The sequence below is a fragment of the Aquarana catesbeiana genome, linkage group LG01 (assembly GCF_042186555.1).
Source record: "Aquarana catesbeiana isolate 2022-GZ linkage group LG01, ASM4218655v1, whole genome shotgun sequence".
NCBI lineage: Eukaryota > Metazoa > Chordata > Amphibia > Anura > Ranidae > Aquarana > Aquarana catesbeiana.
Genome location: NC_133324.1, coordinates 453,872,269 through 453,896,210, shown reverse-complemented (window position 1 = coordinate 453,896,210; position 23,942 = coordinate 453,872,269). Strand labels below are relative to the sequence as shown.

General features: G+C 44.0%; 2 protein-coding genes across 6 annotated transcripts in view; one reads left to right on the top strand and one right to left on the bottom strand.

Annotated features, from left to right (window-relative positions):
- ACO1 (aconitase 1) overlaps positions 1-22,822 on the bottom strand; it is a 109,186-nt gene extending 86,364 nt beyond the window's left edge. For 2 of the 4 annotated variants that reach the window (XM_073636750.1, XM_073636756.1), the window contains exon 1: positions 22,651-22,822. The gene's annotated coding sequence lies outside the window, so the exon portion shown is untranslated. Of the gene's footprint in view, positions 1-2,365; positions 2,500-22,650 lie in introns of those variants that run through there. The other 2 variants (XM_073636730.1, XM_073636740.1) reach the window with 2 other exon arrangements.
- Positions 22,823-23,193: 371 nt separating this feature from the next.
- The window catches only part of CCDC171 (coiled-coil domain containing 171), a 97,621-nt gene continuing 96,872 nt past the window's right edge, over positions 23,194-23,942 (top strand). Inside the window, exon 1 of one of the 2 annotated variants that reach the window (XR_012245260.1) lies at positions 23,194-23,384. The gene's annotated coding sequence lies outside the window, so the exon portion shown is untranslated. The remainder of the gene's footprint in view (positions 23,385-23,942) is intronic. The other variant, XM_073636715.1, reaches the window with a different exon arrangement.

The window sequence follows — 23,942 nt, the reverse complement described above, 5'->3', positions numbered from 1 at the left end:
GGCAACTAAAAAAATATTCCTTGCAGTGGGGCTGCAACCCAACTTTGGGGCCCCATATCTCGGGGCCACTTGGTGCTAGAAACCCCAAATTTGGTGTGCTAACACAGTAGACCTAGCACTATAACATATCCAAATTTGGTGTGCTAACACAGTTGGACTAACACTATAAAATATCTAAATTTGGGGTTCCTAGCACTAAGTGGCCCCGAGATACGGGGCCCCAAAGTCGGGTTGCAAAATGTCAAGCACTTTTCTGCAGCAGAGAATGACATTTTACAACCCGACTTTGGGGCCCCATATCTCAGGGCCACTTAGTGCTAGGAACCCCAAATTTAGATATTTTATAGTGTTAGTCCAACTGTGTTAGCACGCCAAATTTGGGGTTCCTAGCACCAAGTGGCCCCCGAGATATGTGGCCCCAAGGTCGGGTTGTAAAAAACACTTATAAAAACGCAAACGAAGCTAAACGCGGTATTGGCGTTTAGCGTCTGAAACGTGGAAAACTTTTGCGTCTGAACCCATTTTTTTGCTTCTGGAAAAAAGAGGCTAAACGCAACTGCCAAAAAACAAGACTGTGTGCATGGACACATAGGATAACATTGAATGGGTTCAGGGGCAGTTGAAAAAAAAAAGTGTCCAACTGCCTCTGAACGCGAGTTTAACAGCGTCGTGTGCCTGAGGCCTTAGGGGACAGGAGAAAGTTTTACTTAACTGATCCTTTGCAGATGGCGCTCACCCATGCTACAGTTTTGGACTGTCCTTCACTGTCATCAGGTCCAAGGCTATGGAATCTGCTTTGGTACATTGGGACTTTAGACTGCTGGGGAGTGGGGAAAAAGAAGCTACTGGGATGGGTGAAGGATTGTGTAAGTAATTAACCCTTGCCATGCAGGCACAGTGCAAGGGGTCATTTTTTTAGTTGCCCTTTGTTGGGCTTTAGCATAAATTTAACTGCTTACACAAGTTTATGAGAATACCACTTGTAAAAGACAAGGCGATTGCCTACACATGTACCAAGCACTAGGTTTACAGCAGGCATTTTAGAATAGGTTCACAAAATAATAAAAATAAATAAAAAGTTGATGACATGAGATGATGACTATCACTATATTGGGCTAATTTTGGCTACATAAGGCAACAGTATAAGGTTTTTGGCAGCAGATGCCCTCCCACTGACCATTATCTAGAACAGGGGTCTTCAAACTATGGCCCTCTGGTTGCTCAGGAACTGCAATTCCCATTATGCCTAATCATGTCTGTGAATATCAGAGCTTTACAATGCCTCATAAGACATATAGTTCTGCAACAGCTGGAGGGCTGTAGTTTGATAGAAGAAAGATTGGGCAGGCTTGCAAATCCTTTCACTATTTAGTCCCATAAAGTAAGCCACAACCACATTGGCAGAGACAACTCACAGCCGTTTGTGTGGTCAGATCCAACCTGAACGAACGACCACATCTGCAAACCTATAGTAGTTTCACTCTCTGAACATTTTTAGTATGAGAGATATTAAAAAGGTAGCCTTCCACCAGTTTCTGTGCTTTGTAAAAAAAATGGTTTAATACGTGCTGGATAGCAATAACAAGCGCAAACAGCTTTTTGAGAGCCAGTTCACACCATAGAAATGCATTCCGGATGTGTTCCAGATGCTTTTCTGCATGCGTGTTTTTGATGCATTCCAGTGCATTTTTCCCCTTTTCTTAACTTTAAATAAGGACATGTGTGTTCCAGTGCATGTAGATGCGTTCTGGAGAGTTTGTGCGTTTTTGATGTGTTTTACAGCGTTCTAGTACAGTCCAGTGCAGGAAAAAAAAAGAAGCAGCATGTTCTACTTTTTTTCTGGAACTGGAACGCACTGGAACTGCAAGCACTGGAGTGAACTATGCCATTAAAAACCATATAACCTACTTTCTTTGCGTTTTTGATGCAGAAAAAAAACCCCCCACACTGGACTGCATGCGGTGTGAACTGGGCCTAATGCCATGAATCATTTGAAATGTACTGTCTCTAACTTGACTGAAGCACAACAAAGCCACACACTAGTGCATTACCAAGTATCAGTGCTGTCACATGCAAAAGCTTCCTCAGTTTATTTTGAAGACCTTGCAGAGAAAACTGAAAAGCGATTAAAACATTCAGCAAAACGCATTATGTAATTATAACAACCTTAAGAAAAAAAAACACTAACATTTCTAATCAAAAGCATCAGATATCAGCATTTACAAAGACAGGCGAGAGTTAACTACAGAAAAACAATACTGACAATATAAAAGATACATGGTCATATTATGATCGTCTTACAGTACACAATAAAATTTATTGTGCAAGTCAGCAGAAACAAGGATAGGGGTGGTTTTATACTCACAGGAGAGGGCTAGTCGGCCTTGCCTCTACATTCATAAGGACAGATTAGCCAGGGAGGTCAAGAGGCAGTGTGGCTGGGAAAAGTCAGCCTCTGTACTCTATCAGGGTAATGACTGATAAGTCACACTAAAGTGATCTCCACCCTCTTACCACTCGCACGCCCCCCTCCCCATACAGAGCATAGAAAGGAGAAAAACATGACCCATCAGCTGCTTATCCCTAATCGTCTCCCAGGGCTCCCACCAACACAGGGCTATTTCTATGTATGCATTGTACTGATCACCAGCAGCAATTAATAATAAAAATAATAATAATAAATATTATTGTACCCCCGTAGGGGCTGCTGAAAGTTGTGGTTCGCCTGTCACCCTGCCCAGCCCAGCGTTCACTCTCCAGTCACACTTTAGGCAGAAAGCAGTCCATGTGCTTGTATTAAGGGATTTGAACTTGGATAGGGATGGAAATATATGGGATGCCCAGTAGAATTTTAGAACAGTCAATTTGGGACAGAACTATATACACTCTTTGTACACGACACTGCTCCAGCCTCCTCCTGCACAACACTTCATTTCAGACTATTAATTCTCTCTCTCTTCCTCCCATGCACAACTTTTTACTGAAGGACCAGCTTGCACATGGTTAGGCCTGACAATGCCTCAGCAATTGCCCTTTAACCACTTCAATACCCGGCCATAGTCAAATGACATCCACAGATGGGATCTCCCATCCTGGGTGGACGTCATATGACGGCCTCAGCTTTCCGCCACTACTGCGGGGGCCCGCAGAGCGGCGATCAGGGCACCGTTGTGTCCCTCAGCACACAGCCATTCCCCGATGAGGGTATTGAAGTGGCGGCGGTGGAGCGTCGGTAACGGCAATGCAGAGCGGCATTGGGAAGCGGCATGTGTCGTTGGTGGCGGCGCTCAGAGCGGTGATCGGGGCTGAGGCTTTTCCCCTGGATACAGCTCAGCCCCGATCACTGTAGCCAATGACATGGCTCTTCACCACATGACCGGCTGTGTCCAATCACAGCCGGTCAGTAATGTAAAACAGAAACACTGTGTGTAACTGCTGTTGCTGGGCTCTTCTCACACACCGATCCAGTGTGAGGAGAAGAGATCAGCTAACAGTGAGTTACCTATTGTACATGTACTACTGTGCCCAGATTGCCCCCGCTAAATAAAGCGTACCTCTCATCTAGAGTACCTGTCCATCAGGAGTACAACCCACCACCTGCCACCAGAGTACCCGCCGCCTCATCACCTGCCACCAGAGTACCCGCCGCCTCATCACCTGCCACCAGAGTACCCGCCACCTCATCACCTGCCACCAGAGTACCCGCCACCTCACCACCAGAGTACCCGCCACCTCACCACCTGCCACCAGAGTACCCGCCACCAGAGTACCCGCCACCTCACCACCTGCCACCAGAGTACCTGCCACCTCACCACCTGCCACCAGAGTACATACAGCCAGTCAGCCACTATGTCCAGAAAGATGTACACCCCAGAAGAGGCATACCAAATACTGAGTCTGACCGATGAGAGCAACGGGGAGCTCTCACCGCTCAGTTCAGATTCTGGTTCTGAATATGAGCTCCCCGAAGGCAGCACATCAGGATCCGAATCAGAGGAGGAAGCAGTCCGTCCAAAAAGACAACGGTCTGAATACCAGGCAGCTACCAGCAGTGCCAGCGGCAGTAGACCCCAGGAGGAGGGGCCCAGTACAAGCGCTGCTAGACCCCAGGAGGAAAGGCCCAGCACAAGTGCACGCCAAAGAAGTAGGGCCCAAACCCATCTTCCAGATTCCTTGGCAAACCCATTGTGGCTGCCTTCTACCACAGGGTCAGCCACGATCCCCCCTTTTACAACACAGCCGGGTGTGCAGGTCAACACTGCAGGTTTTTCACAAATGGATTTTTTAAATTTATTTTTCCCTAACGAATTGATTCAAGGCATCGTGGACCGAACTAATCTCTGCCCAACAATTCATTACAACCAACCCCAGCTCCAGCTATGCCCGCCCTTTTGAATGGAGACCCCTAACGGTAGTGGAGCTAAAATTGTTTTTAGGCCTAACCCTCAACATGGGGCTTACAAAAAAAAGAAATGAAATTCATAAGCATTGGTCGACCAAACCCATCCACCATATGCCAGTTTTTTCATCAGCCATGTCCAGGTCCCGATATGAAATCATAATGCGCTTCTTGCATTTTAGTGACAACTCACAGTGCCCCCCCCGAAATCACCCAAACTTTGACAAACTATATAAAGTTCGCCCCCTAATTAATTTTTTTGCCAGAAGTTTGCTGAAGTTTATGTCCCTGACAAAAATATTTCTGGACGAATCCCTGGTGCATTTCACAGGCCGGCTGGGAATCAAGCAATATATCCCCAGTAAGAGGGCGAGGTACGGCTTGAAGATTAACAAGCTTTGTGAAAGCGCCACCGGTTATGTGCACTCATTCCGCGTGTACGAAGGCAAAGATTCCCAGCTCCAGCCCCCTGAGTGTCCCTCGTACATGGGAATAAGTGGGAAAATTGTTTGGGAGTTGGCATTCCCACTCCTCCAAAAAGGGGTACCATATTTATATGGACAATTATTATATTAGTTTGCCCCTTCTCCACCACCTATATCTCAAGCAAACTTTGGCCTGTGGTACAGCAAGAAAAAACCGAAAGGGCTTCCCACAGCGTCTTGTCACCACAAACGTTCAAAGGGGGGAATCGACAAGCTTGAGGAACGAAGAAGTGTTGGCTGTGAAGTGGAGGGATAGAAAAGATGTGTACATCATGTCCACCATCCACGATGACACCTCGGTGGAACTTCACAGAAGACGCGGTACCATTCGCAAGCCTACCTGTATCACTGAGTACAATAAATACATGGGGGGGGGGGGGGGTGGATTTAAACGATCAGTTGTTGTGTGAAGGAATGTGATGTAGATAATAATAATAGTAATCTGAAAATGTCTATTTTCTTATGTGCATACATATTTTTCTCCTTACTCATTATATAAGTATACAGATTTGCTCTGTTCCTATATTTTCTCAAGATGGCGATTACCCCCTACCTCCCACACATCAAAAGAATGCGGAACTGGAGATAAAACCAGAGAGAGCCAAACCTCGTTATGAAAATTATCCATCTTCTTTTCTATCTTAACCAATGAGATGTACCTATTAGACTGACATAGCAATGACGTATTTGTGTGTATAAAACATTAACACCGCCTTGAATAAATTAGAAGTGTAACAGTAACGAAACTGAGCGTGTCTCAGTGTGTTTACTTTTATATGCATGCATATCAACACTTTTCAAATTAGAGACAGCAGCAGATAACCTTGAGCTCGATTGGAGCTCTTAATCATTTCCATAACAGTTGCAGCCCTATCTTTCAACAAGAAAATCGCTATTCTGGTACAAAAAAAGTCGCAATTTACTTTTTTAATTTGGCCCTTTTAAATTCTTTCATAATCTACCAAAAATCAACAGAAACACCCACCACCTTCATAAAGTTTATTTAAGACATTGTCACTGCCCTGATTTATCAGTAAGTATCCCCCCCGAAAGCATTCGCTCCGATTCTGTCGGCAGACTACATGAGTGCCATTTCCTGGACCATATTCCACCAACAGAATCCGGAAGACGACGCCAAAAAAAATGTCTGGTGTGCACCAAAAAAGGAATTAGGAAAGATACCAGCTTCCATTGTACAGACTGTCCCTCCCAACCTGGCCTTTGCATCGGAGAATGCTTCAGGCGATATCACACTCTGGAAAATTATTAGTCCATATTTCTAATACTGTCATTTCCCCGTTTTTAATTTCTGTCCTGAATATTTCCCTTCCTCAACCAACCATATAATTGCCTTCCATGTGAACCGACCCTGGCCTGTTTCTCGACTATGCCTCTGCATTGTTTTTCCACCATGTTTTTGCCTTTCACGTGAACTGACCCTGGACTGTATCGACTATGCCTCTGCCTACTGTCTATTTATGCCTTTTACCTGCACTGACCTCGGCCTGTTGACCATGTTTTTGTCTGCCCCTTGGATTGATCTTTCACCCTGCTACACAGGGGTCTCACATATGTGAGGGGCTCCAGAATAGTGTTCGGAGTTCAGAAAACCAGTTTTTGGTTTTCTGTGTTCCCATAACAGGGTCTGGTTGCCCGGAGGCTTCAAAGCGATTTGGGTGGGAGAAGCCTCTACCCCTGTCCCCATTCTTTCCTGACCAATGCCCTAAGCTTGATGGTACTGCCTGCTCCCTGGACAAATACTCTGGCTGTGCTGACCATACCTCTGCCTGCTGCATGTACGATCTATGGACAGTATTCCTGCCTGCTGCATGGACAATCCTTTGATCCTTTTGCTGCTGCTGTCCACATTCCTGCCTGCTATCTGGACTAATGCTTTGGCTGTGCTGACATCTCTACCTGTACTAACAATTCCTGCCTGCTGCCTGTTTTGCTGTCGCTGTCCACGTTCCTGCCTGCTGCCTGGACCGATGCTCTTCTCTGTGGACCACTGCACTACTAAAACTGCAGGTAATCTTTTCTTTACCCTTTACTCAGCAGAATGTATTTTGTTTGTAACTGGTATGTACAGTACATGCTATGTGTTAGAAATATGAAGGGCCTTCAACAATGCGATAGGTTGGCAGGAATTTGTGTGTAATGTATGCTCCTAGAACAACTGACAGTGCTACTTGGATGTTGGGCCTCTGTATGTGGCCAGACTATGTAAAAGTCTCACACATGTGGTATCGCTATACTCAGAGGAGTAGCAGAATGTATTTTGGGGTGTCCTTTCTGCTATGTACATGCTGTGTGTTGGACATATCTTATAAATGGACAACTTTGTATAAAAAAAAAAAAAAAAATGCGTTTTCATTTTTTTTCCACAGTTTCCAAAAACTTCGGGAAAAAAAATGAACCATTCAAAAGACTAATTATGCCTCATAGATTATACGTTGGTGTGTTAGCTTTCCAAAATGGGGTTCTGTGGGCGTTTCCATTGTCCTGGTGCTCCAGGGCCTTCAAAATTGTAATAGGTGGTTGAGAAATGAGATGTGTAATTTATGCATGTAGAACGCCTGACGGTGCTACTTCAATGTTGGGCCTCTGTATGTGGCCAGGCTGTGTAAAAAAGTCTCACACATTTGGTATCGCCATACTCAGGAGGAGTAGCAGAATGTATTTTGGGGTGTCATTTTTGCTATGTACATGCTATGTGTTGGAAATATCTTATGAATGGACAAATTTGTGTAAAAAAAAAAAAAAAAAAAAAAAAAAAAAAAAAAAATGCGTTTTCATTTTTTTTTCCACAGTTTCTAAAAACTTTTGGAAAAAAAATGAACCAATCAAAAGACTCATTATGCCTCATAGATTATACGTTTGGGTGTTAGCTTTCCAAAATGGGGTCATTTTGTGGGCGTTTCCATTGACCTGGTGCTCCAGGGCCTTCAAAATTGTGATAGGTTGTCATCAAATGAGATGTGCAATTTATGCTCGTAAAACGCCTGACGGTGCTAGTTGGATGTTAGACCTCTGTATGTGGCCAAGCTGTGTAAAAGTCTCACACATGTGGTATCACTATACTCAGGAGGAGTAGCAGAATGTATTTTGGGGTGTCATTGCAAGTATGCATGTGCTGTGTGAGAGAAATAACTTGTTGTTATTATGACAATTTTGTGCAAAAAAAAAAAAAAAAAAAAAAATTTCAAGAATTGTGGGAAAAAATTACAACTTCAAAAAACTCACCATGCCTCTTACTAAATACCTTGGAATGTCTGCTTTCCAAAAAGCAGTGGCAAGGAATGTGGACTACAATTGCAAAGTACAGTAATCCTATATATCTATATTTCTATATATCGCATGTCCATCTAGTGCCCAGCGTTACTAACTGACATCATATTTGTGAGCCAAACTAAAGGGATTGTGGGATTAGTAGTTCCTCAGAATGTCAATTGTGCCACATGACTATACACCTGGACTACATATCCCAGGGATCTTTGCTACCATCAGGGAGACTGCAGGGAGGAGCTATAAAAGGAGCCAGAGACCCACCCCACGCCCTCTTCCTCCTGGGCCTGATGCATGACAGACCCCTCTGTACATGGAGAGCGAGGTCGTGGCCTACCACGCAGGGTGCAACATTCCAACCCGGATGAGAAGGGCCTAGCACTGCGTGCTGTTCTTCAGACATCCATCTAGAACCAAATCGGTCATCCGACAACCCATGCTTCGAGCTTCGCACTGGGAGAGCATCACAGCGGGTCCACTGCACGAGCGTCGCTCCAGGAGATGTCCAGAAGGCATTGAATCGGCCTGGTTGTTGATGAGAGGGCAGTTGCCCACCTTTGCAAACCTTTCCTTATTACATTGCTGGGACACTGTGTACAGACAGCTTTACCTTGGGAATACTTTACTGCACCTATCTTTGAACACTGTAAATAGACATCTTTAGCCTCTTCCATTTCAAGAAACCCCATTGCTTGTTACTGCAGCTTATGGGATATAGTTGATGAGCTCCGACCTGTGAAGACCAACAGGACTGCAACATGTACATTGCTGTCAATACTTCTTAAAGGGCCCTCATACCATTTCTATCAAGCCAGATCTCTCATTAAAATTAAAGGTTTATAGGCTGGCCTGGGTTCCCTCTTAAGAAGGTTGCCAGTATAAATACTTAACCTTCACTTATCCTTTCAGGTTGGGTTCAAGTAGTATTCTACTGTACATATGTGCATATAATATACTGTTATCTACAAATTATCTTGACTTGTGTTATTGTAGAGAAATTCTGTTGCTGAGTTAGAACTGTTACCCAAAGCTCAGTCGATCTATCTCCTCCGCTTTAAATTGTTCCAGTGAATGTTAAAAGAATATATAAACGCACTGAGTTATTTGACTTATTACTTCAAGGTGGTGCAAAGATGTCTGAACCCAGTGTCAGGTGGGTTGGAATATTCACAAGGTCATGTCGGTGCAGATGAGCAGGTAAATCCAAGCAGCCCCCAAGGGGGTCGTGCTTCAATTGTGATTAGCATATACAAAAAACTCTTAACCTCCCTGGCGGTATGATTCTGTCTGGAATTTTGTGCTGAAAGCGGTACAATTATTTTGCATGGAAATTTGATGCTATGTATTATAGGCCTGCAATTCTTAGTAATTACTTACTTAAACCTGACCAAACAAGACTCTAGTAGACATCCCAGATGTGATAAAGTTTGAAACACAAAATCATGATTTTAAATTTTTAAATAATATAATTTTATTCAATAATGTAATACAAACTAAAGAAATTTGTCAGACAAAGAAAATTCAGTAAACATCCTGAGTGTGATAAATTTTAAAGCAAGGTACAGCACACAGTCCCACGTCACAATCCGGACAAAAGAACCTGCTTTCTTTTCGGATTTTTTTTCCCTTGTCATCTCTGTGTGAACAGCAAACCACACACATCCTGGTAGGTGCTGCCTTTTTTGCGGTTGGCGGTATGTAGTCCATAAAGTGCCGACCTGTTAGGCGTTCTGGGTTGGCAACACCAACAGCACGTCGTCCAGGTCTGTTCGCATCAACTGATGGCATCTGGTGTTTGGCAAAAATCTGCTCAGCCACCTTCCAGATAAAATCTGAATGAACAAGAGGCCTGTCACTCCCTGCTCAGTACAAGATGTAAGCGTTCCAAAAGGCATTGTTCCAGAAGATGCCTGAAAATCTTTTTATAATATTTTTTCTGTTGTTTCCGCATAGTCGGGTAAAAGGTCATTGCCTGATCGGCTCGGTCGACACCTCCCATAGTGCAATTATAGTCTATGACGACTTGCGGCTTCAGCACATCTTTCCCACTTTTTGTGTGGACCGTGGCAGTGGAGGTATTGTGCACAGTGCTCATGAGACACACGTCCTTCTTGTCTCGCCAACGTATTGCCATCATCTTACCCTTCTGCCAGGCAACCATTTCTCCGGGTTTTAGTTTTTTTTTTCCAAACATTGATGGCATGTCACGTCTGTTAGGCCTAACTGTACCATAGGCATCCGTCTTGTTTTGGATCAAAACCTCAAACAGTTCCGGCGACGTATAGAAATTGTCCATGGTGACACAATATCCCTGGTTCAGTAATGGCTCCAGCAGTGTAAGGACAGATGATGTGGCCATCCCATAATTGCTGTACCTGGGGTTGAACTTCGTGCCTTTACCGGTGTAAATGACCGAGTTCCATATGTACCCAGTGGATGACTCGCAGAGCATGTATGATTTGATGCCAAACCGCGCTCTTTTGGATGCAATATACTGGATCCAGCTTAGGCGTCCTTTGTAAGCCATCAACCTCTCATCCACGCTGACGTCCCTTTCTGGCACGTAGGCCCGCTGGAAATTGTTCCCAATAATTTGGCATACCTCCCAGATTTTTTTTAGCTTGGGCGCAGGATGCGTGCCCTCATCAAACTCTTCATTGTTAGTGAAGTGAAAATATTTCATGATGAGGGAAAAACGGTATTCGGACATCACAGTACCAAAAAACGGAGTGGCCAATAACTTGTTGGTGGTCCAGTACCATTTCTGGCGTGGTTTTCCCACCACCCCCTGAAGAATAATGAGTCCGAGAAACAGCCAGATGTCCTCTTTAGTCACCGGTTCCCACCTTCTGCTTCGGGAAAACCTGGCATGCAGCGTAGCGGATTGCTGCTGTTGGTATCGATTTGTCTCTATGACAATTTTTTCAATTACCTCCTCTGTGAGAAATAATTGCAGGTATGCCAGAGGGTTGCCACGCTCAACTTCGACCTTCATCCCAGGTGATCCAGTGAAGGGAAATCTTGGGGGCGCTACCTGGTCCGTATCGCACTCAATAGGGCACCAAGTGCGCACATCGCTGATGTCAGGTGCAGGATCATCACCGCTGTCATCGCTGTCACTTGTCAGCTCAGTGTCAGACGACAAATCTCCCCACGACTCGCTATCGCTGAGTTCTGGGAGCAACTCCATGTCGCTGTCATTCAACTGCTCCAAAGGCGATTTTGTAGCGAAATGGCGCTTTTTGGATTCCATCTTCTCAATATTTTATTGGCAATGGGCACTGGGGCAAGGGGCACTGTATCAGTGAGATCTGAGATGATACAATGTAATCCTCTCAGATTACACTGTATCACCTCTTTTTATATGTGTGTTTTGTGTTTGAACTTTTGAATTTCCCGCCTAGTTCCGCTCCCGTGCGCCGCTGCTGCTCGCAGGGAACGGAACTAGGAAGTGACATGCTGTGATCGCGCTGGCGATCACAGCGGAGACAAGCCGAGGACACTGGAGGGCATCGCTGGAACCCAGGAGAAGGTAAGGGCTCCGCTGGATGCTCTGCAATGTTACCCCGAGCGTGACTCGGGGTTACCGCTCCTGACAGAAAAAGTCAGACCCGAGTCACGCTCGGGATTACCGCCAAGGAGGTTAACACCCTCATCTGATTGATAGTGTCTCTAAATAAAGTGCACTGTGCAAATTGTAAATCAACATTGCTAGTATAGTCTAGGGCCGAAACAACTAATCGATTAATCGACAACTAATCGATTATGAAATTAAATTGATTACCATTTTCATAATCGATTAATCGGCCACTAACATAATGGGGTTAAAAAAAGCTAAAATTAGCTCTACATAGTACAAAAAGAGCAAATAATCTCTACTGTAAATATTACTTTCACTGTTGCACAGTAAAAAAAAAAAAACGAAGGGCTAATTTTTTTTTTTTTTTTAAATCCATTATGTTACTAAATGTCTTAGGCCTGGTTCCCACCCATGTGTTTTTTGGTGCTTTTTGCAGAAATGCACTACAGTTCATTTAACGTTCACATCTATGCTTTTTTCAGCTGCTGTGTATCTGGAAAGGGTCAAGGACCTTTTTCAATGCAAAACGGTGATTTTTTGGTTCAATATACTTCAATGGAGAAGCTGCAGAAAAGCATGTAATATTACAGTTCTGTTTGAAAATCTGCAGAACAGTCTAGAATTTTTTTTTTCTTAAAATAAAAAAATTTGATCTGAGTCTGATATTTACCAGATTCAACTTCTAATAGTATATGGAGTATATCTCTTCTGTCTGTTATTCTCAGAGAGGATTAAAGATTTTTCTCCCTAACCATATAGTTGGTTATTTATATTATTATTATTTTATATTTACCCCTGCATATAAAAGATATTTAGGAAGAAATTGCCTTTTTTTTAAACTTTACATATTAACTAAACTAACTATACACCACACTTCTTTTTAAGGTTATTAACCGATTAATCGAAACAATAATCGGCCAACGAATCGATTATGAAAATAATCGTTAGTTGCAGCCCTAGTATAGTCCCATTGGTGATTAACCACTTAAGGCCCGGAAGATTTGCACCCATAATGACCATGCCATTTTTTGCAATATGGCACTGCGTTGCTTTAACTGACGATTGCACGGTCGTGTGACGCTGTGCCCAAACAAAATTAATGTACTTTTTTTCCCCACAAATAGAGCTTTCTTTTGGTGTTATATGATCACCTCTGTGGTTTTTATTTTTTGCGCTATAAACCAACAAACAAAAAAAAAAAAAAAAAAAAAAAGGAAGAAGAAGGAAGTATAGGCCAATAGGTATTTTTCGCTACACATTTTTGGTAAAAATGCAATAAGCGTATATTGATTGGTTAGAGCGTCTACAAAATAGGGAATAGATTTATGGCCTTTTTATTATTTTTTATGTTTACTAGTAATGGCAGTGATCATCAATTTTTAGCGGGACTGCGACATTGCGGCGGACAGATCGGCCACTTGACACTTTTTTGGGACCACTGACATTTTATAGCACTGATCGCTGTATAAAATGTCACTGGCAGGGAAGGGGTTAACACTAGGGGGCGATCAAGGGGTTAAATGTGTTCCCCGGGAGGTGTTTCGAATTGTGGGGGCAGGGGAATTTGGGGAGTGGACTGACGGAGTACAGAGAGATCGCTGTTCCTGATCACTAGGAACAGACGATCACTCTGAACCCCCCTGTCAGAACGGAGGATCTGTTTATTTACATTGACAGATCCCTGTTCTGGCTCTCTGTGGAGTGATCGCGGGTGGCCGGTGGACAACGCGGCCACGCGCATCGGCTCCCCCTCCACGGGCCCGCTGTAGCCGTTAAAGGGCGCGCTGTACAGCTACGGCGATTCGCGGGAGCAGGCTGACCTGCCGCTGTATAATTATGGCTGGTTGGCAAGTGGTTAAAACATCTCATACCCCAGTTGAAGTCTTTGTAGACGAAACGCATAGGGTTTTACGAGTCCTTTCCATGCCATTGCGCCTTTTTGAATTTTATGCTTTTGTGATCACACAGGAGATTTTTTACTTGATGCAATACATCTTGGAATCTATGTCTTAAAGCCTTTTTTCTAAGGAAACCCCTAACAATACTGCTTTTCCACTATGTGGAGGCTTTCTGTTTTTTTTTTTTTTTTTTTTTTATGGATGCTGTTAACCATAAACCTACCAAACGGTTCTGTGGTGGAAGGAGGATTTTTACCATCTGAGGCATCCCAATCCTGATCCATATTCTCACATGCCTGGTTAAGGTTGCCTGAGGTAGCTCAGCAGAGGAGGAGGAATTGCACCACTCGCTATCCAGAGCTTTGATATCACATGCCTGATTGATGCTACCTGCTGGTAAGCGTATTTAATCTTCTCTCCTGGGTGGTGAATGCACACGTGGCGGTGACTCCTTTAGTCCTACACTCCTGGATTCCTTTCCATCAATATATACTAATGGATTAAAATGTTTTAATCACCAATGGGACTATACTACCAATGTTGATTTACAATTTTCACTTTATTGAGAGACACAGTATGTTATGTCATGTCAAATACTCAACATTTGATTTGTAGCACTGCACGGTTTTCAGTTTATTCATTCACACAATTTTTGTTAAAATTGTAGTGCTGGGTGCTATTGTTTGTTTATGTGTAAAGCGCAGTATTTTTATATTAAATTTAACATATGGCACAAATCCAAGATGTCCCCCACCACACTTATGAAAGGTGCCACTACATACTGCCAGATGAGTGCCATGGTAAAAAGTAAAAATACTACTACTGTACTATAATAAGTTACAATAAATATTGGGTGTGGCTTAAAGGGGGTGTGGTTAGAGTTTGAGCTGACTTGCGTGAAGAAGAACAGCGTGCAGAATGAACTGCACTGCTGTAATCCTTTCAGGAACATGCATGAATAGCAGACATAGGGCCCCTTTCACATGGTGCGGATTAGGCTCAGAATCTGTTCCGATCAGTGGGGGATCAGCTTACAGATTCCCTGCTGAGCAGAGCGTGGAATGACACATCCCATGTCCGTTCAGTCTCTGTAGAGTGGTCCACTCTGCTCTTTGGGCAGCCGGGAGTAAACGGACTCCACTGTCTGGTTACACCAAACTATCCTCCAATTCAAGCCGCCTAAGCAGAAGAGGTTGATCCCCTTCTGTTTTTTTTTTTTTTTTCTTCAGCAGACCAAATTGGATCAGAGTTATGCAAATGTACATTCACCTGTCCATGAGAACGCATGGACCTTCCGATCAGGAAGTACCATACTTTTTTTTTCTTCTGTCTAAAAAAAAGTCTAATGCCTCATGCACACAGGGAGTTTAAAAAAAAAAAAAAAGAGCTGCAAAGCCAGTATCGACACCAGGAAAAAGTGGCCGTAAAAAACGTGCTTTTAGAAGAGTTTTGCATTGGCGTTAATGCGCATATAGCCACTACAGCATTAGCCAGCATTTCTCTGCCCTCTTCTACTCCCAAATCCAATTACTACAGCTTAAAAAAAAAAAAAAAAAAAAAAAAAAAACGATTGACGTGGCTTAACGCTGTATACAGCTTTAACACGCATTTGGCTGCATCAGGCATTTTTACAGCTGTAATACTGCTGCTCCAGAACGCACTGGCTCTGGGTTTTTTTTTTTTGTAGCTTGAATATACCTATGCCACTTACAGCTCCTAAAAGCCTACAGTATGTGTGCATGGACACAGAATAACAGAGGTGTTTTTAAGCCGTAAAAAAACAAACAAAAAAAACAAAAAAAAAAAAAAAAAACCCCACAAAACATCCAGTGTGCACGAGGCCTAAGGCCTCTTTCACACGGTTGGACCGTGCAGGTCGCCTGTCAGTTTTGACGGTGGACCTGAACGGGGCGCTCCATGCTAGCCTATGGAGCGACGGATGTCAGCGGAGACATGTCCGCTGACATCTGACCCGGTCCGATCCGCTAAAAGCAGACGGATGGCCCTACGTTCAGATCCGTCGCTGGCGGATCGGATGAGATCTGATGAAAACGGACATGCTGTCCGTTTTCATCCAATCCCTCCATATGCAGCAGAGGCGCCTGACAAGCCCCTCCCCACTCAGTGAGCAGAGAGGGACCTGTCATCTGCCAGCTCAGCGGAGATCAACAGAGAGATCTCCCGCTGAGCCGGCGGACTCCGTGGAAGCGGAGTCCGCCTTGTGTGAAAGGGGCCTAAAAGATAGTAGTAAAAGAGTGCCGTTAGCTGACATGTAGCACTGTCCTGACTGAGAAATTGGGCAGTGTAGTTTTAAACCCAATTTCCCACAGTCCACTGACTGCTGGATTAAAAAAAAATAAAAAATGAATAAAAATTGTGTAAGCAGATAACGGAGTCGCAGCCATCCTGAAATGAATTCAGCACTGCGCCGCCACATTCATTTACCTCCGTCCCGGTGTTGCTTCACACACACACACACAGCCTCACATGTGCCCCAGCAGAAGGCAGTCCAGGTGCACCCCCCTCTCCAAGTCCAGCTCAATCAAACCTCAAAACCACGCTGGTCCTGCCCCATCCAGGGATGTTCAGTCCAAGTGGAGCCACATGCGAGAGCGTCTTGAAAATCGTTAGCTGCTTGGGGAGGAGGGATTTCGGTCCCTGGGAAGCAATGACTCGTTTTTTTTCTGCCTTTCCCATCGCCTGGCAGCACAGCTGATCTTCACCAAGTGTCCCAATGTGAGTGACACAGTCTGCGCCGGGCACCCGTGGCACAGACTGACTGTCCGTGATCTGCATCAATTTTTGGGACGCAGCCCTGAACAAAGTCAGGGCGGGTCAGCGGTCAAATTTCGCAATAACGTTAATATTATTACATTTATCATCTGAGCAAAAATCCTTTTTTTTTTTTTTCACATTTTCCTTGCACGTGATTGGATATTCTTTGCATACTAAAGATTACATTTTCAAAGTGAGCATGCTCTGCTCTTATAGTAAGCCAATTCCTATGTTATTTGGTAATGCTGATGTGACCTACTGATTCACTTTAAACAGAAGATGTCCAAAGCATTTAAGATGCGATATCCCCCCTTCGTCTTCCAGGAGATCTACTTGGAGATTTGATTATTTCTGCCTTCTACAGGAAACACAAATTTAAAAGGTCCTCCCCTTCCTCTGACTCTCAGTTGTTTTGTGTTTCCAGACCTCCGGGAGTATACACCGAAATGTTTTGTTTTTTTTTTCCCCCCTTTAGGTCAGTCAGGTAACTGTGGTTAGCGGACACTCCTTTTGGGGTTTTTTTACATTTTTGTGTCTAGATCTGCTGTATTTCCCTTCTCTACTTAAAGGGTTTCTTTTTTTTGTATGGTGGGTTACTTGCCTTATCGTGTTATATGGGGCAACTCCAACATCCCAGTGTCTGTCAGCCTCTGGAGTGCGTCCTGCCCTAGTAACCGTGCTAAGGAGAACATGTGCAGCCTCGGTTTCAGCTCTCTGCCTCAGGTGTACCAAGATGGCGCTGAAAACCCAAAGTGGTGTGATGCACTACCGGTTGTGGGATTACTTACTTCCAGCGGGCCAGATGAGACATGGTGACTGGGTAGGCTGCTATCCAGAAATGAATCAACAGCAAATGGTTCTCGGCCTAGCGGCAGTGCATTTAACTAGGTCTCACTGAGTTTAACACATTATTATACAGTTGTGAATCGATCTAAAAAGGGCCCAGATAGCAGATACACTTTAACTAGGCATAGCTCAAAGCACTTAATGTATAAGAGATCTCATGTTACACACAACCTGATATACTGATAAACTTCCTCTGACACTGCCGTTGCTATGGAAACCTGACCTGAAACCTATTACACTGCTTGTGCTGCACTGAGCATGTGCGAAATCTACAAGGATGAGATGCAGGAAGAAAAACAGTCTGGCTTCCGATGCCCACACTTAAGATGGCCACGGCCTGCTGTAAGTTTATAAAATAACAAACTACTGCTATAAACTAACAAAACAGACCTTAGTTTACAGACTAAATTTACTAGAATACATTAAGCTTGTGTATTATAGGGGTATTTTTATTTAAAAAGTATAATTTCGGCCGGAACACCACTTTAAATCACGTCTTTTTACGAGTGATTTAAAGCGACTCGATTTAAATCGAATCCACCCTGCTACAACAAAAGTTTAAAACTTCTTGACCTGTAGTTGCCAGTTTTAACCTTGCTACCCTTGTGGATAGGTACAAATTTAGCCATCTGCCAGAGGAAACCGAAAAGATCAGTTAATGGGCCAACAACTATGCCCCCAAATTCTCTTAGAACTGTAGAATAAATACTATCAGGACCTTTTGCTGTATTTTTTGGAGTAGAAACCCTGAAAGTATTTGTTTGGGATTGGAACAACGGTTCACTGAGAGAGAAGCCTCTGAACAGCAGCAAATAGATCAGTCCTTTGTCGGGAAGGAGGCAAATTTCAAAACACGAAGAGAAGAGAAAGTCCAAAACTCCAGTTTTTAGCACCTGAAGAAGATTACACACTTGACCCAAACAGAGAATTTTGGGACTAGAAGGCCAAAAAGGTTGGCAGGTGTTCCCCCTTTGATAAGTATGGATACCCCATCATTGGGAAAAAGGCTTGGAGCCCAACTTGTCCCACATCTTCACATAAAGATGTGTTTCAAACTTAGACTTGAGAGGAACGACTAGAACTTTCCCTGGTCTCAGGAATAGAAGGTCTTGCCCGTAAGAGTGTCCGCCTTTTTTCTTTTCAAGGAAGCCACTTCTTGCAGGGGAATTCCACTGACCAGCATTTGGGCCAAATGATCCTCTGCACATAGACAGAGAAACTTCATCCTGGAAGTCCTGCAAAGAGTATCTGTCAAGCCTTTCACCCAGTAACATAGGGCCACGGGTAAAAGGTGCAGTGGATATTCTTATTTTAAAAGGAGACCTTCAATGTTCCAATGAACTGCCAGCAGCACAAACCTCATCCCTGGTGGTTACAACACAAAAGATCACTTGTGTTCATTTGTCCTTTAATGCCAGCCTGAAACCCTCGTTAGGATGGAAATGTTTTCTTTATTACTGTGATTAAATTCCAATTAGTCAAAACAAATATTACTTAAACAATAGCATAATCTTCACCAGCCTCATGTTTGCAAACAAAGAAAATAATGATTTCAGGGCAAACAGTCTTTAATATGTTGACAATTGTTAAACACATGCTCTAAACAGTAACTATCTTTCAGGGTAAAGTCCAAAGGTGAAGAGATACTGTAGCCCTCAGGTTTGATCTCTGTAGTGCAAATTATGCTTAGCAATGAGAAACAGAAAAAAAGCAAGAGACCCACGCACAATTATTATAATGCTATAGCACCTTATTTTCTACTACTGTATCATAGCAGCATCATAACCCCAGCAATTTCCTGCGCAAAGTCCCCAAATATCAGCAATTATTATTCAAGCAACCTATTGGTTATGGCCATATGTTGGTGGAGGAAGGTGCCACATCTAAGGTTATACTGAAATCATACACTAACTGAAAAAAAAAAAAAAAGTACAGATTTTTGTTTATTGTACGATTTCTACATTACAATATCAACAGAGATCAGCTAGCAGTACATGGGTAAAGTTGCATTCAACCCTTAGTGTTTTTAGCTTGCTTCAGATTATTATTTGTTAAAATTCTTACCCCAGCACTTGCAGTTTACAACGTTCAATGCTGGTGGTGGACAGTGTAGTCTTGGGTCAGTTTGTTGAATTGGAGAAGGGAGGAGGGAGGGGGGAGGAGCGGGAGAGTGTCTTGCCATCCCAGGTTATGGAGCTGAGTGTTCATATTGATGGACATAGCGTAGAGAGCCACAAACCCTAGTCTCTGAAGAGTGCAGGATATTATGCCCTCGGGAATGCCATTACCCTATGGGACACTGTTAACTACTTTCAGACTACCTCGCTGGATGTACTTTCATTATTTCCAATTGCAGCATGCAGTACATTCCCAATTTACAAATCCCCCTACGCTTGAGGCTGACCCGATAGAGGAGCTTTTGGCACAGGAATCTTTGACTAAGCCTCTATCCGCACTCTACCTGGCCCTTCTCAGTGTGCAGTCACCTAAGATGGACAGGCTTTGGGAACAATGGCACGTGGATATTCCTACACTAGATAGGGAGGAATGAGAAGAAGAATGTTTGGAGGATAAGTCCAGGTTGACTATAGCCTCCAGAGACAAAAGTTCTCCAGAGGGTGTACTTCAGGCCGCAGGGATTGCAAAGAATCTATCCACAACGTTCCACTATCTGTACTAGAAGCCATATGGAAGGGGGTTCTTATTTTCATACATTTTGGACATGTTCACGGGTGGCAAGGTTTTGGATGGTGGTTATGGATTCCATCAACTCCCGTCTACAGCTGTCTCTCCCTTGTACACCTGAATTGGCACTACTGGGTATACATGCTGATGAGCAGACACCTAGATATACTAAGCTTCTTATTTCATATCTGCTGTACTATGCTAAAAAAAAAAAAAAATGCACTTTAAGTGGGCTTCCCCCTCTCTTCCTACGTTATCCTCCTGGGAATTGACAGTTAACGGAGTGTTACCAATGTACAAGATGACATATCAATAGAAACTGCCCCCTGGAAAAATATGGCAGCAATGGGTGGATTGTACATAACCTTGTCCCTAGGGGACAACTTTGCCCTTATTCTGTTTTGGGATGGTGATCATTTCCTATGTGACTTTTTCACTTATTGGGTATTGTAGTGTTCTATATCAATTGTTGTGATGTCTCCTACTGTACCTCAATTGGCATAACCTTCTGTACCAGCTGTTTATAATTTTCCACATCTTTTTCAATGAAGAGCAATTCTGTTTGTAAAAGAAAAAAAAAAAACCCTAATCTCTGATGCAAGGGTGGCTTGATCACTTGCCGACCGCTGTATGTACATATACGTCGGCAGAATGGCACGGCTGCGCAAATGGGCGTACCTGTACGTCCCTTTGAATCTTCCGCCGTGTGGTCGCGTGCGCGCCGGTGGCGGCGTGCGCGTGAGCTCCGTGAGTACAATCGCGGGTCCTGCGGACTCGATGCCTGCGGGGATACCCGCGATCGTCTCACGGAGCTGAAGAACGGGGAGATGCTAATGTAAACTAGCATCTCCCCGTTCTGCCTAGTGACACTGTCACTGATCATAACTCCCTGTGATCGGGAGCGGTGATCAGTGACGTGTGACCCGTAGCCACGCCCCCTAATAGTTAGAATCAGTCCCTAGGACACACTTAACCCCTTCCGAGCCAGCTAGTGGTTAACCCCTTCACTGCCAGTATCATTTTTACAGTAATCAGTGCAATTTTATAGCACTGATAGCTGTAAAAATGACAATGGTCCCAAAAAATGTGTCAAAATTGTCCGACGTGTCTGCCATAATGTCGCAGTCACGAAAAAAAAAAAAAAAAAAAAAAAAAAAAAAAATCACAGATCATCGCCATTACTAGTAAAAAAAAAAATATTAATAAAAATGCCATATTTTGTAGACGCTATAACTTTTGCACAAACCAATCAGTAAACGCTTATTGTAATTTTTTTACCAAAAATATGTAGAAGAATACGTATCGGCCTAAACTGAGGAAAAAAAATGTTTTTATTATATATTTTTTGGGGATATTTATTATAGCAAAAAAAAATGTGTTTTTTTTTCAAAATTGTCGCTCTATTTTGTTTATAGCGCAAAAAATAAAAAACCTCAGGAGGTGATCAAATACCACCAAAAGAAAGCTTTATTTGTGGGAAAAAGAGGACAATTTTGTTTGGGAGCCATGTCGCACGACCGCGCAATCGTCAGTTAAAGCGACGCAGTGCCAAAATCGCAAAAAGTGCTCTGGTCTTTGTCCAGCCAAATGGTCCGGGGCTTAAGTGGTTAAACAGGAAACAAGAGGCAGTGGTCATGGCACAAGCATAACCTGGACCATGGGCAAAAGAGTAAAAGATGAATTAGTTGCATACTCAGTAAGGGCCCTTTCACGCTGCTCTGTAGAAAAATTGCAGTAAAAACTGCATACTACCCGATCCCACACTGAGCTGTCAGCCGCAGCTTCGCTGTGCAGGGGGGTGCAGAGGACACGTCTGACAACGGAAGCCCCATAGTAAGTCTATGGGTGACGTCACTTCCCATTCATTTCACAGCTGTTGTTGGCTGTGTCCTCTGCAGAGCTTACGCCGCTGGAGATCGGGTTCAGAAAACGTATACTTTTTTTTTTTCTTTACAGGGCTAGATAGGTTAGTGTTAGATCGTGGGTGTCTATAGATGCAGGGATTTAGTTTTTGCACAGACTTCTACTTTAAAGCGGTTTTCCAGACGCGATTTTTTTTTTTTTTTAAAGTCAGCAGCTACAAACACTGTAGCTGCTGACTTTTAATGGGGACACTTAAATGTCCAGGGAGCCCGCGATGTCAGCCCCCCGAGGCTGATCCGTTGATCGGATCGGGTGTTGGCGCCACCATCTTAACGAAGGGGAAGCGACGTGGAGCCTTGCGGCTTCACTGCCCGTTTCCTACTGCGCATGCTCGAGCACACGTCCCAGAAGACAGCGCGCCCCATTTCCCATGAGCCCAGGCGAGTCAGGAACAGAATTAGGAGCTCCGCGGACTACTTTTTTTTTTTTTTTAGCAAAATTATTTTTATTACATTTAAAGGAGACTACTAATGTAAAAAATTTTTTGTGGGATGGACCTCCGCTTTAAATTCACTCATTAGGTACATTATTAGCTGTCCACCAATCAAGGGGAAGTTTTCCTGCTAGAAGAGATTGATTAAAAAATAAAAAATGCATATCACACAAATGTGAATGGGCCCTAAACCAGGCAATGCTGAGCCTTTCCATGAACTGTTTGCATACTAGAGAAGCACAGCAGAAAGGATTAGGAGCAGAGAGCACTAGAATGATACCCACACACAAGCCAAGCACTAGCACTGTACATGTCACATAGAAAAGTTGTCCCCTTCTTACCTTACAGAGATCACTGCACCCTCTCTACAGAGCTGTCAATGTGGAGGACAGGAAGACAGCACAGTCCCCAGCACCCGACCTGTGCCCTCTCACAAGCAGGACTCAGCTGGAGGCGGAGATATCCAGACCTATGACACAGAAAGGAAGTGCTCCTATGCTCAACAGTTAATAAAGTTTTCTCTTTCAAGACTCACATACACAAAGAACACGCCTGCTTCTATCTGATAGGCGAGCAAGACTAGGGGGCGGAGTAACGATACGCATCTTCTCCTTTTGCTACTCGTGTGTTTGCACCAATGCCGAACGGCCGACCCGAGGCCGGTGTATCGTCACATATGGCGACCCATCACATTTAGCTACCCACTGGAGTGCGCATGCGCAACACCGCCATGTGCGTTCCAACACTTTTACGATGACATGCGTTCCAACACTTTTACGATGACAGGCAAAGCGCAGCTCAGCCTTGGTCACGTGACGCGGGCGTCGCTTCTTCACGCCTAATCGGCTTCCGTAGCGTCGTCCTTGTTGCCGTTGGTGACTAGCTGCGCCCCTAGGGGCGTGTGTTTCCTAAACCGGCAGCTTCTCCCAGCCAACCAGCTTCGGCAGAAGCCCAACGAGCGTTACATCTTCCAATAGCAAACGGCGGATTGTAGTGGCGGCTACAGTAACGACAAACGTAACCCGGAGGTGACTGATAACGGGAGAGTGAGGTGTCCGCTGTGATTTGGGGGGAGGTGAGTTCAGCTCCTGTCATTAGAATGGACCGTGTATAGTAGGATTTCAGCCACTAGAAACCCTGCTACTAATTGTTGCTCGATAATGCGACTAAATCGCAATTCCCAACTGTCCATCACTTCCAATCAGATCGCTCATTCTTTCACAAAGGTCCCTCATTTAGATCTTAGTAGAGATCTGTTTAAAGAATTGTGTTATTGTACTATCTATAAGGCACTAAGGCCTCATTCACACCTCTGCGATGCTTTACTGTGTGTTTTTATTTGTGTGACAGTGTCGGCTAACCTATTCACAGGTGTTTCTGTTCGTGTGACAAATGCGCTAAGCCCTAGTTCACATTGCAGGCATTTGACATGTCAAATCGCATGCCGTATCAGACGCTATTGCTGGCAACGGCAGCATCCGAATCGGTGCGTCGCTGACATTGCAGCGTCACATCAATTCCCAAAAGTAGTTTCTGTACTACTTTTGGCGATTTTGGGGTGCGATTTCCATTGACATCTGTGCAGAAACCCGCAGAGATGTCTCTGAAGTGGCCCCTGAAGTCGGGAATGAAA